The sequence below is a fragment of the Amyelois transitella genome, chromosome 3 (assembly GCF_032362555.1).
Source record: "Amyelois transitella isolate CPQ chromosome 3, ilAmyTran1.1, whole genome shotgun sequence".
Taxonomy (NCBI): Eukaryota; Metazoa; Arthropoda; class Insecta; order Lepidoptera; family Pyralidae; genus Amyelois; species Amyelois transitella.
Genome location: NC_083506.1, coordinates 601853 through 613267, shown reverse-complemented (window position 1 = coordinate 613267; position 11415 = coordinate 601853). Strand labels below are relative to the sequence as shown.

General features: G+C 36.0%; 2 non-coding genes across 2 annotated transcripts; one reads left to right on the top strand and one right to left on the bottom strand.

Annotated features, from left to right (window-relative positions):
* The first annotated feature begins 6495 nt into the window (after window positions 1-6495).
* Window positions 6496-6567, top strand: Trnap-ugg (transfer RNA proline (anticodon UGG)). The gene has a single exon. It is a non-coding gene; the product is annotated as a tRNA-Pro (tRNA).
* A 4411-nt stretch (window positions 6568-10978) lies between these two features.
* Window positions 10979-11050, bottom strand: Trnaq-cug (transfer RNA glutamine (anticodon CUG)). Its single transcript has one exon. It is a non-coding gene; the product is annotated as a tRNA-Gln (tRNA).
* Window positions 11051-11415: the final 365 nt, after the last annotated feature.

Below are 11415 nucleotides of genomic sequence, written 5' to 3'. Positions count from 1 at the left end.
ATATTTATTTATTATCATCATACTTTTTTATTATTCTTACTTACATTATAAGTATTTAAATCTAAAATTTAAGTATGCGAGGCCAAGTCTCGTAGTATGGCAGACGAAGCAGTAAATAAGGTATCATCCAAGGTCTTTAGCTACGAGAAATATCCATATAGTATGTGTTCCAGGTAATTTGTTATGATTTTTAGATGGTAAAGTACCAAAAGATTGAAGTGTACCTACGTATTGCCACTTATAAAAGATTTGTTACCTTCAGTGCCTTATTATAATAGCTTCCTAGTTACTAAAACTTCAATTCTTGATACAAGTCGTATTAAAGACTTAGTAGACTTAAGCCCTAAGGCGTTTTGAATTTGTAATGTGTTAAGAAAATTAATTTACGATAAGCGAAACGTTAGTAAAATCCTCTTCCTCATTGCCTCCGTACTTTCAATTTCGTATTAAAATTCGAGGAAATGATCCTAATTTGGCTTCCAAAACTTGACCTGAACAAACTAATTTGCCCACAATACAAACAAGGGCAGAAAATTGATTTAATTAAAGCTTGGAAATCGCTCGGATGCTTTAAATTAAGGGCTAATTCGACCTTCGGTGGCTTTACCGCGGATTATAAAGCGTTAACCCTATTTCAGTTTTAATAAGAAGTGTACTAATATTGAATGAGATTTAAATATGTCCTTTTTTTATTCATAAGGATGTTTCTTAGTACGTGAGGCAAGCGGCTTCGTCCGCGTAAAAATCCTCTCATGCTCACCTGTAATACCTAGAGAATTTTGCTCTTTAACCCTGATTATATGTATATATGTTACATACATATAATCACGTCTATATCCCTTGCGGGGTAGACAGAGCCAACAGTCTTGTAAAGTATGATAGGCCACGTTCAGCTATTTGGCTTTAAGATAGAATTGAGATTCAAGTAGTGACAGGTTGCTAGCCCATCGCCTAAAAGAGGAATCCAAAGTTTATAAGCATATCCCTTAGTCGCCTTTTACGACATCCGTGGGAAAGAGATGGAGTGGTCCTATTCTTTTTCGGAATGGTGCCGGGAACCACACGGTGTATATGTAACCAGGTATAATCTAAAAAGTAGCAACCGGCTTGAGCATTACAAAACAGGCTATTAATAGCAACATGGAAGGGATTTCCCAATAAATAAATCAAATTACAAATATTGGAAAAGGCAAATTGGGACGAACACAAAAAGCTTTTTCAATACTGTATTATTTGCTGTCAGTGGGAATTATTTCTTTTGAAATTGTAAAAGTATTGATAACCTTGAAGTTTTCATGATAGAAGGCCCAACTTTGTACTTACATTTATTTTGCGAAAAATTCGTTTGAAACAAAGATTTAATTTATCCTTTCGCCAAACATTTTAAATTTAAATAATTAATATATACGGGACAAATTACACAGATTGAGTTAGCCTCGAAGTAAGTTCGAGACTTGTGTTACGAGATACTAACTCAACGATACTATATTTTATAATAAAAACTTATATAGATAATCATCCAAGACCCAGGCCAATCAGAAAAAGTTCTTTTCTCATCATGCCCTGGCCGGTATTCGAACCCGGGACCTCCGATGTCACAGACAAGCGTACTACCGCTGCGCCACAGAGGCCGTTATAAAGACGAATTGAAATAGACCAAAGTGTATAACATACATACATACATATGGTCACGTCTATATCCTTTGCGGGTTAGACAGTGCCAACAGTCTTGAAAAGACTGAATGGCCACGATCAGCTATTTGACGTAATGATAGAATTGAGATTCTAATAGTGACAGATTGCTGGCCCATCGCCTAAAAGAAGAAACCCAAGTTTTTAAGCCCATCCCTTAGTCGCCTTTTACGACATCCATGGGAAAGAGATGGAGTGGTCCTATTCTTTTTTGTATTGGTGCTGGGAACCACACGGCACACGAGTAACATTCACAGTAATTATAAGAAGTGTGTCAATATTTTCCCTTATTGAAATACGCAACTGTAATCCCTTATCGTCCCATTAGATACAAAGTCATTTTCAAATCATCCGTCATCGCCAATGATGTTTTCTTTGCGAGATTATAATGATTAGTGCCTTTTATCTATATCTGTCTCGTTAAGAACACGCCAAAATGAGAAAGAGACGAAGAGTCTTTAAGATCAATTTAACATTTATATTTTTAATAAATGTATGTATTTTAGGTTGATTAGATATTTCTAACTCAAATTTTATCTTTTTAAAAAAACTATGACATGTGAGATAACATTGATTTTATAATTCTCGTCCAAATATTATGATGATTCGTGATTGAAATTCTATGTCATGGGCGAGTTCAGATTTTTTTCCATAACAATGACCTTTTAGTAATTATTATAATTCTGGATCAACAACATCTGTAAATGAACATACATACATATGGTCACGTCTATATCCCTTGCGGGGTAGACAGAGCCAACAGTCTTGAAAAGACTCAATGGCCACGTTCAGCTATTTGGCTTAATGATAAAATTGAGATTCAAATAGTGACAGGTTGCTAGCCCATCGCCTAAAAAGAATCCCAAGTTTGTAAGCCTATCCCTTAGTCACCTTTTACGACATCCATGGGAAAGAGATGGAGTGGTCCTATTCTTTTTTGTATTGATGCCGGGAACCACACGGCACTTACATACTTATATACATACATACATAATCACATATATATCCCTTGCGGGGTAGACAGAATCAACAGTCTTGTAAAAAAAAACAAAAATAAAATTAAATCACTTTCAAAACTCGTCAAATCTGTAGGTTATTAAATAAGAACCTTCTAAATAAATAAATTAATGTTTACGTTAATAAGTCGCAGACAGTTTACATTTTTTCCAAACGTCTAATAGTCAAATAACGTTATCAGAATAGTGAGTACAGTCGGCTACGTCATGTGCACACGCGCTGAGTCTTGTGTGCCAGTACAGTCGCACATATTTTTTAATTGTGACATTTGCTTTTTTTAAAAATTCAAGGAAAAAGTTAACAGTATAAAAAAAATTTAAACACGCGACACAATTTTGTTATAGTGTATTATTCTGCTTCTGAAGCCTTTTTATCTTAAACCTGAATTGATGTATCCGATGTCTATGACCTAATCCAATATTTGGTGACGGCGGCCATCTTAGATCGATTTCCACCAACAAACCAACAAACATCCTTAAAGGTATATAAGTCTGTAAAATAATGTAGGTATTCCTTCTCAATATACTAACTCTCTATTTTAAAAATTAAATAACTTTTAAAATTTCCATAATAAAATTATAGGTGAAAGTGATAAGTAACTTTAATATTAGTTTAGCACAAAGTTATTTTTAGAATCGACTTTGAACAGACTTCAGTTTGCGGTTAAGCTTACAATTTCTTGAATTAATTTCCTTAATCGACCCCGCCATTTTCTGAATTAGCATTTGCGCGTAGCTTCGTTCCCGTGGATGAAACTAAACAAGTATAAAAGGATCATAGCATATTTGTTACTCTTTTTATACGTCCTATTATTATAAAAAAGTAACAAATATCCACCATTGTATACGTCCCTACTTTTGTTTATATTGTAACTTATTATACATACATACAATCACGTCTATATCCCTTGCGGGGTAGACAAAGCCAGCATTCTTAAAAAGACTGATAGGCCACGTTTAGCTAAATGATAGAAATGAGATTCAAATAGTGACAGGTTGCTAGCCTGTCGCCTAAAAGAAGAATCCCAAGTTTATAAGCCAATCTCTTAGTCGCCTTATACCACATCCATGGGAAAGAGATGCAGTGGTCCTGTTCTTTTTCTAATGGTGCCGGGAACCACACGGCACTAAATATATACTACATAACCTGACCTGAATAAAATAATATCCTGTGACGGCCGCATGAATGAAAGCTACCTTCGTAAAGCGCTCATAACAAGTTGATTGGAAAACTTTGGTCGCTGAAAGCTCTGGTTGAGCTTTACGTCGTTCGCAGTTCTTGTTTGTTTATTCATTACTCGTATCTCGGAGATCTACCCACGTGGCATTTGAAAATAATAGCGATCTTTATAGAGATTTAAGTGTAAAGCTGAAAATGATTATGGATATTGTTTTAGTTAAATTTAGCTACCAAATTTTTGTCAAAAAGAAGTTCAATTACAAAACTTTTATTAATTGATATGGGACACTTCTACATCACTTAATAATTGTCATATCTTTTGGTTTCACAACATTGGTTGACGTCAAATAATTTAGCGAGCAAATACTTCAAAATTTAATATAATATAAAAAGTCATCTAATTTAAAGTACATCTATATATTTCGGACAAGGTAAAATTCAAAAAGCCCTTAACATGATTATTCTTATTTCCTTTGTCTCTTTTTACGACATAATATTCGTAGAAGAGTTCTTAAAATCATATTCAAAATATCCGAGAACCATACGGCATTGTTGAACACCAACCACATAAGAATATTTTGTTTTACAAATTTACTGTATTTTTCGCGTTCTCTCGTATGTACAAAAAGATACATACATATAGTCATGTCTATATGCCTTACGGGGTAGACAGAGCCAATAGTCCCGAAAAGACTGAATGGCCACGTTCAGCTGCTCGACTTAATGATAGAATTGAGATACAAAAAGATAATACAAACAAATACACAAGTAACATAAGTATTTCTTCAATTCTTAATGAGATATACGAGTATTTTACCTAGCCGAGTGTACATTTGGCGCCAGTCCGTATCATAATGAGCTTGCTGTAGTACGATAGATTGTGACTGGTATCTGGACATGCAGTGGATGCTGCTCCCGTCACGTCTACCACGGGGGAAGTCATAGCCTAGTCACGTAGCATTTCTGGAAGGAATCTTTTCTTGACTGGTAGCACATTTGTTTATATATATATTACTAGAGGCCGCAAGCGGCTTCGTCTGCGTGGAATGAATCCCGTGGGAACTCCGGGATAAAAATAAGCTTATATGTTATTCTGGGTCTTCAGCTACCTACATACCGAATTTCATCGTAATCGGTTCAGTAGTTTTTGCGTGAAAGAGTAACAAACATCCATACTGACATCCTGTCACAAACTTTCGCAATTATAATATTAGTAGGAAGTAGGATTCTTGTATCTTATCAGTACAGTGTGGTTCCCGGCACCGAAAAATAGGACCACTCCATTTCAATTCCAGAAATTACCACTTTAGCGAAACAACGGGCTAACAACCTTGTATTTTTAATTTATAAAAATATTTTTTTTCTAACCTAAACTACGCAGAATAAGCCAGGAAGATTAACTCTACGTGATGGAAAAATAAATTGAAATTTTGAAGACTACGAGTCTAAAATTGTTGTAAGTAATCAAAAAGCGATATTTATTAATCAACTAACACAAATGATCAATAAGGGGGAAAAGGGGGGAAAGAGCACGTTTAACAAATAGTGGGGAAAAACTTCCAGCACGCTTCCCGCCACGTGAGATATCTGTGGCAGGACCACACGGCTAAATCACTGGATCTTCCATTTTAAAGTGAAAAATCTCGTTAATTTACCACAGACAACCTAAGAAATCTTTTCTTCTTGTCAAATTTAGGAAATTCTTATGTATGCAAACGGGAATTACCTAACGAACGGCCATTTTAACCGCCTTCAAAAAACAAGATGGTGGATGATCTTAGTTTGACCTGTATGTATGTAGGTATGTTTGTCCGGAATCATCTCGCGTTTCGCTGAACCGATTCTGACGAGGTTTTCAGGGAAATGTTTGTTATAGACATACAGTCTTCCGCATTTATAACATTAATAAGGGATATATTATAATATAGAGCAGATTTTGTTAGCACATCTTGTACTTACTTTAAATCATGCCCGTCTTTTCATAACATCTTAAGAAAAGATTGCAGAGAGCACGCATCTGGATGTGAAGGTATTGCGTCAACCAGAGACTGCAAAACATTTCAGTTTTATACAATTGGGAATCATGAAAAGATAATGTTAGGTAAACATTATTTTTTTACGGGTAAATAAGTTTACGTGCCGTGTGGTTCCAGGCAACAATAGAAAAAAGAATACGACCAATCCATCTCGTTCCCATCGATGTCGTAAAAGGCGACTAAGGGATAGCCGTATAAATGGTCCGATGGGCCAGCAACCTGTCACTATTTGGATCTTAACTCTCTCATTAAGCCAAACACCTGAACGTGGCCTATCAGTCTTTTCAAAACTGTTGGCTCTGTCTACTTCGCAGGGGATATAGACGTGATTATATGTATGTATATATGTAAGTATGTATGCATGTAACATTCCACGCCAACATAACTGTGCAACGCATGATTTTTTGTATAAAGTAAGCAATTTCGCAAGCAAAAGGCTGTATGTGACGTCACAGCGCATCGTATTACTAAAGGTTGGTACTTACTTTCACTTTGCTTGCTACGTCATCGCGAGTTATCGGATCCACGCTCACTGCCGAGTCAAATTGCCAATTTCAAGCAATTCGGTAGAGGCTCGTTGGTCTAGGGGTATGATTCTCGCTTTGGGTGCGAGAGGTCCCGGGTTCAAATCCCGGACGAGCCCAATTTTTTTATTGTTACAGAATATTTATTGCGCCTACGAAAACTGAAAGATAAAATATAATATCACCATAGTGGTGGACATAGTAAATCTTGATAAATAAAATTGAAATGTTTTTCATCACAATAGTTTAAATACAGGCTTAGATCGAAGTTTAGATTCCTACTTCAAGGAGTTCATAACTTTACAACTTTAACTTTACAATGTGTTTAATATAATTTGTATTTTGCAACCTCTTTTCTGTTTTTTTCAGAATGTGTCATAACTGGCCAGTTACAAAAAAAGAAAAAGAAAATTTTTAAGTGTGCATTTGGTTCTTTTTACAATGTACCTAATATCTAGTACAAGTCAAATTGTTTAAACATTATAGTATCAATAAGTTCAGCGGTTTATTACAGTGCATATTTAAAGTTAAACCAAAGTTTAACTTCATCCCAAGAACATCCCCAGTTTATTTCCATATCTAAGTTTTACTGATTATAAAATGCTTTACCGTCTTTAACACAATGAAAAATGTTCTCTTTTATGTGTGTTTAAATGTTATTAATACTTATTGAAAAACTTTCATTCAGACTTTAAATGTGTGTCACGTAGTAAATTATTATCTAGTTAATCTTCGTATAGGAAGATATTAATTCCGTTTCAGTACCTCTACTTGTGGAGGTAAACATTAATTACTTTCTAAGAATAAATAACGTCTTGTCTCGTGATAATTAGAAATGGTTTTGCTATATTTCATTAAAATAATCTTTGCTACATATTAAAGACAATCGCAAGGTGATCGAATCTGTAAGGGTCCCGGTTAAAATGCGTGATGCTGCACATTCAGGCAACCGAATGTGTAGCCATGATCCAACATGAGTTAAGTTTCACCTGCAAATGTTGCGGAGGTCAGATCTCTCCTGAGTCACCCAATGCAGGATCCATGGTCAAGGGCGATCCTCTCCGGAATGGTGAGCATGTATCCAGGACTACAGCCAGGATGAAGAATCTTTGCCTCACACGGTTAATTGGTTTTCTCTAAACGGCCTCTGTGGCGCGGCGGTAGTACGCTTGTCTGTGACACCAGAGGTCCCGGGTTCGAATCCCGGACAGGGGCATGATGAGAAAAGAAATTTTTCTGATTGGCCTGGGTCTTGGATGTTTATCTATATAACTATGTATAGTATCGTTGAGTTAGTAACTCGTAACACAAGTCTCGAACTTACTTCGAGGCTAACTCAATCTGTGTAATTTGTCCCGTATATATGTATTTATTTCTTAAGACAACATTATTATATTCAGGTAGAAAAAAGATTTGACAAAGTTTACGGTCATTCGAATTTGTTATGCACTAATTGTGATGGCTTTTGTTCTTCTACCACCTTATTTATTCTGAAGAGAAGCCCAGGCTGCGCTCTTAACCACGACCTATACCTAACTCTCAGGCATCATAATGGAAGATGGAAGAAAAGGGTACTACATAAATTAAGCCTGACATGAAATCAAATACAATCTATTTCTAGCCAATTGTCTACCAAAAAAGACGCCATTGTCCAACCCTTGTTTATGTTTACAAACAATAAAGGTATGAGTTTCGGTCGGCGGCCGACAATCTGGGCAAAACACACATGGTTGTGGCTTGTGTATGTACAAACATACGAACAGTATTAGCTGATGGACGATATTGAAATGATGCGCAAAATATAGGAGATTATTATATTTTGCGCATCATTATATAATATATATAAAATATAGACGATACTTACTCGCAATACGAGAGTACCGTACAAAAAACATAACGTAACAATATAATCACGCCTATATCCCTTGTGGGGCAGACTGAGCCAACAGTCATCAGAAGGCTGAAAGGCCACGTTCAACTGTTTGGCTAAATGATAGAATTGAGATTACTACCGTAACAACATAGAGTTAAGACGAACTAGTATGAGTAGAAGAAAAATTCGGATAATATGTATTACTGGAAGAATTTTTCATGAAAGTTACCTAGTGACTAGTTTGCTAGCCCATCGCCTAAAAGAAGAATACCTACCAAGAGTATATAAGCCTTTCTCCTGACAGTTTTCTTTTAAGATAGGATACCTAGATACATAATATGTTTTATTGGCATATATTTTATTATTTTAAGTTAGGTATGTTATCATGATTATTTTTCACGTTTCAAAAGACCGACCATTTATAGAAATAAATTTAAAAAAGCCAATAAATTTTTTTATAGTAATTTCACACTTTATAAACAATGATCTGAATTAAAACAAAAAGTAAATCTAAAACGAGACCAATCACTCAAGACAAAGTAAACAGCACTTTATAACTTCATGACAACCCCTATTTTCCTTTGTAACCGTAACGGGAGGGGTTGCCATAGTCGTTTAATTCGTGGGCACGTGCTCCCACGCGTGGGAGCCGAGTGGGCCGCGGTTCCCACACTACCGTCAAAATTATTTTATTCTTTTCGCGACTATTTGCTAAGTTTCCCCTTTGAGTGGTCTTTTTAGACGGATAATCGATACAAATTGACTTATTTTAACAATAACTGTCTGTTGAGGTTGAAGGACAGGCAAAGGCATGAGGTGTTAAATTACTTTGATAAAAAAATTATATACATACATACATACATACATAAAATCACGCCTCTTTCCCGGAGGGGTAGGCAGAGACTACCTCTTTCCACTTGCCACGATCTCTGCATACTTCTTTCGCTTCGTCCACATTCATAACTCTCTTCATACAAGCTCGGCGGTTTCGGGTACTTTTGACCTGACCCTTTACCAGGACGTCCTTAATTTGATCAAGATACGTTCGTCTAGGTCTTCCCACTCCGACCTTTCCCTCCACACTCTCCTTGTATATCTGCTTAGTCAACCTGCTTTCATTCATCCTCTCCACATGACCGAACCATCTTAACATACCCTTTTCTATTCCTGTAACTACATCTTCTTTCACATCACAACATTCCCTTATCACGCTGTTCCTTATCCTGTCACTCAATTTCACACCCATCATACTCCTTAACGCTCTCATTTCAAAAAAATTATATAGAGGTTTTTAGCCTTTAAAATAATGAGGTAATTTAATGGTATTAAGATCGACTAAACGGCCTAGTCTATAGATATGGTTAATTCTAGTTTCTGTCAGAAGTAAAGAAATTAATAACTTTTGTAAGTTAATAATTTTAAACTTAGATACAAGGGTATTTCGTAAGGACAAGAAGTACGTTTTTATTACAATAATTACTCGTACTAACCATTTAAGATTTATTAATAGCTATTGTAAGAGCGAACGTTCGGGTTCAAAGTAAGTCAGACATTAACAAAATTTCCCAATCTGTCCATCATTTTCGGAAATATGCCGAGGTAAGCATCACTCAAGAACCCTCTCACACAAACGATCAAAATTGAGTGATATTTCAACTCTTAATTTATAACGAACCAATTCCAAGCTAAATATAGAACAAAACGCAATTGATAAGCGATTTTATTCATAAGTACTTTCACAAATTGAAAAGCAAATTTTGATGTCGATCTTCATTCGTTAACAAGCACTAGAGAGATTAAAACGCACAATAGCTAAAAAGCAATTAGACATTTCTGCTCATTAAAAAAAAAGATGGCGCGTGCCAGGCGCGTGTCGTGCGCGCGCGCTGAGACCAAAGGAGGATTATGAAACATTATTGTTTATGGAAATATAACTGTGGTAAAGTACTTAATGTAGTGTTTTTTGTTAGTTCATATACCTAGTATATATGTAAAGAGGAAGGGGTGGTAGCCCTTCCTGCATATGAAACTAACTTGTCTTATGTATTCGGATTCTGTAAATTCAAAAACAAACTAACTATAACGTTATTTAACATCAAGCAAAGATGAGAGAGACTTTAAAGTTACAAGGAATTAACTGAATTAAATAACACTGACTAGGTTCCTACTACACTTACTGTCTCAACATCAAGCAAGGTACATAAAATAATGTAACATAAGTATGTTCTGAGTACCTACACTTATGCTTAACTTGTTAAATGAAGAAGAATGCCGATGAAGCGAAGGAAGTATGCAGAGATCGTGGCATGTGGAAAGATGTTTGCTCTGCCTACCCCTCCGGGTTAAAAGCGTGATTTTTATATATGTAAGTTTGTAGAATAAATAAACGAATTATATATACAATATATTATACCACTTCTTTTTAGGGATAGGCTTATAAACTTGGGATTCTTCTTTTAGGCGATGGGCTAGCAACCCGTCACTATTTGAATCTCAATTCTATCATTAAGCCAAACAGCTGAATGTGGCCTATCAGTCTTTTCAAGACTGTTGGCTCTGTCTACCCCGCAAGGGATATAGACGTGATTATATGTATGTATGTATGTACTTCTTTTTAAAGGTTTAAAACGACATACGAATCACTACAACAAAAAGGCAGGTCCCACCGAGATTTGAACTCGGATCGCTGGATTCAGAGTCCAGAGTGCTAACCATTACACCATGGAACCGCTCGGCGTTTCACCTGAAATTTACTGTCTGGCACGGATTCAGTTTTCAGATAGCTTTTAGTAAGCTTTCCACAGTCGCCTCATCCGTAATACGACCACAAATATAGTATAGTACTATCGCGTGCCTTTGGCTCCTCTCTTGTGGGAATATCCTACTAATATTACGAGTATAAATGGGACAGTTTGTGAGTATGTCAGAATGGATGTTTTTGACTCTTTCACGCAAAAACTACTGAACCGATTACGATGAAATTTGGTATGTAGGTAGCTGAAGACCCAGAATAATATATAGGCTAATTTTTATCCCGGAGTTCCCGCGGGATTGATAGGGTTTCCATGCGGACGAAGTCCGAATCGGTCTCTAG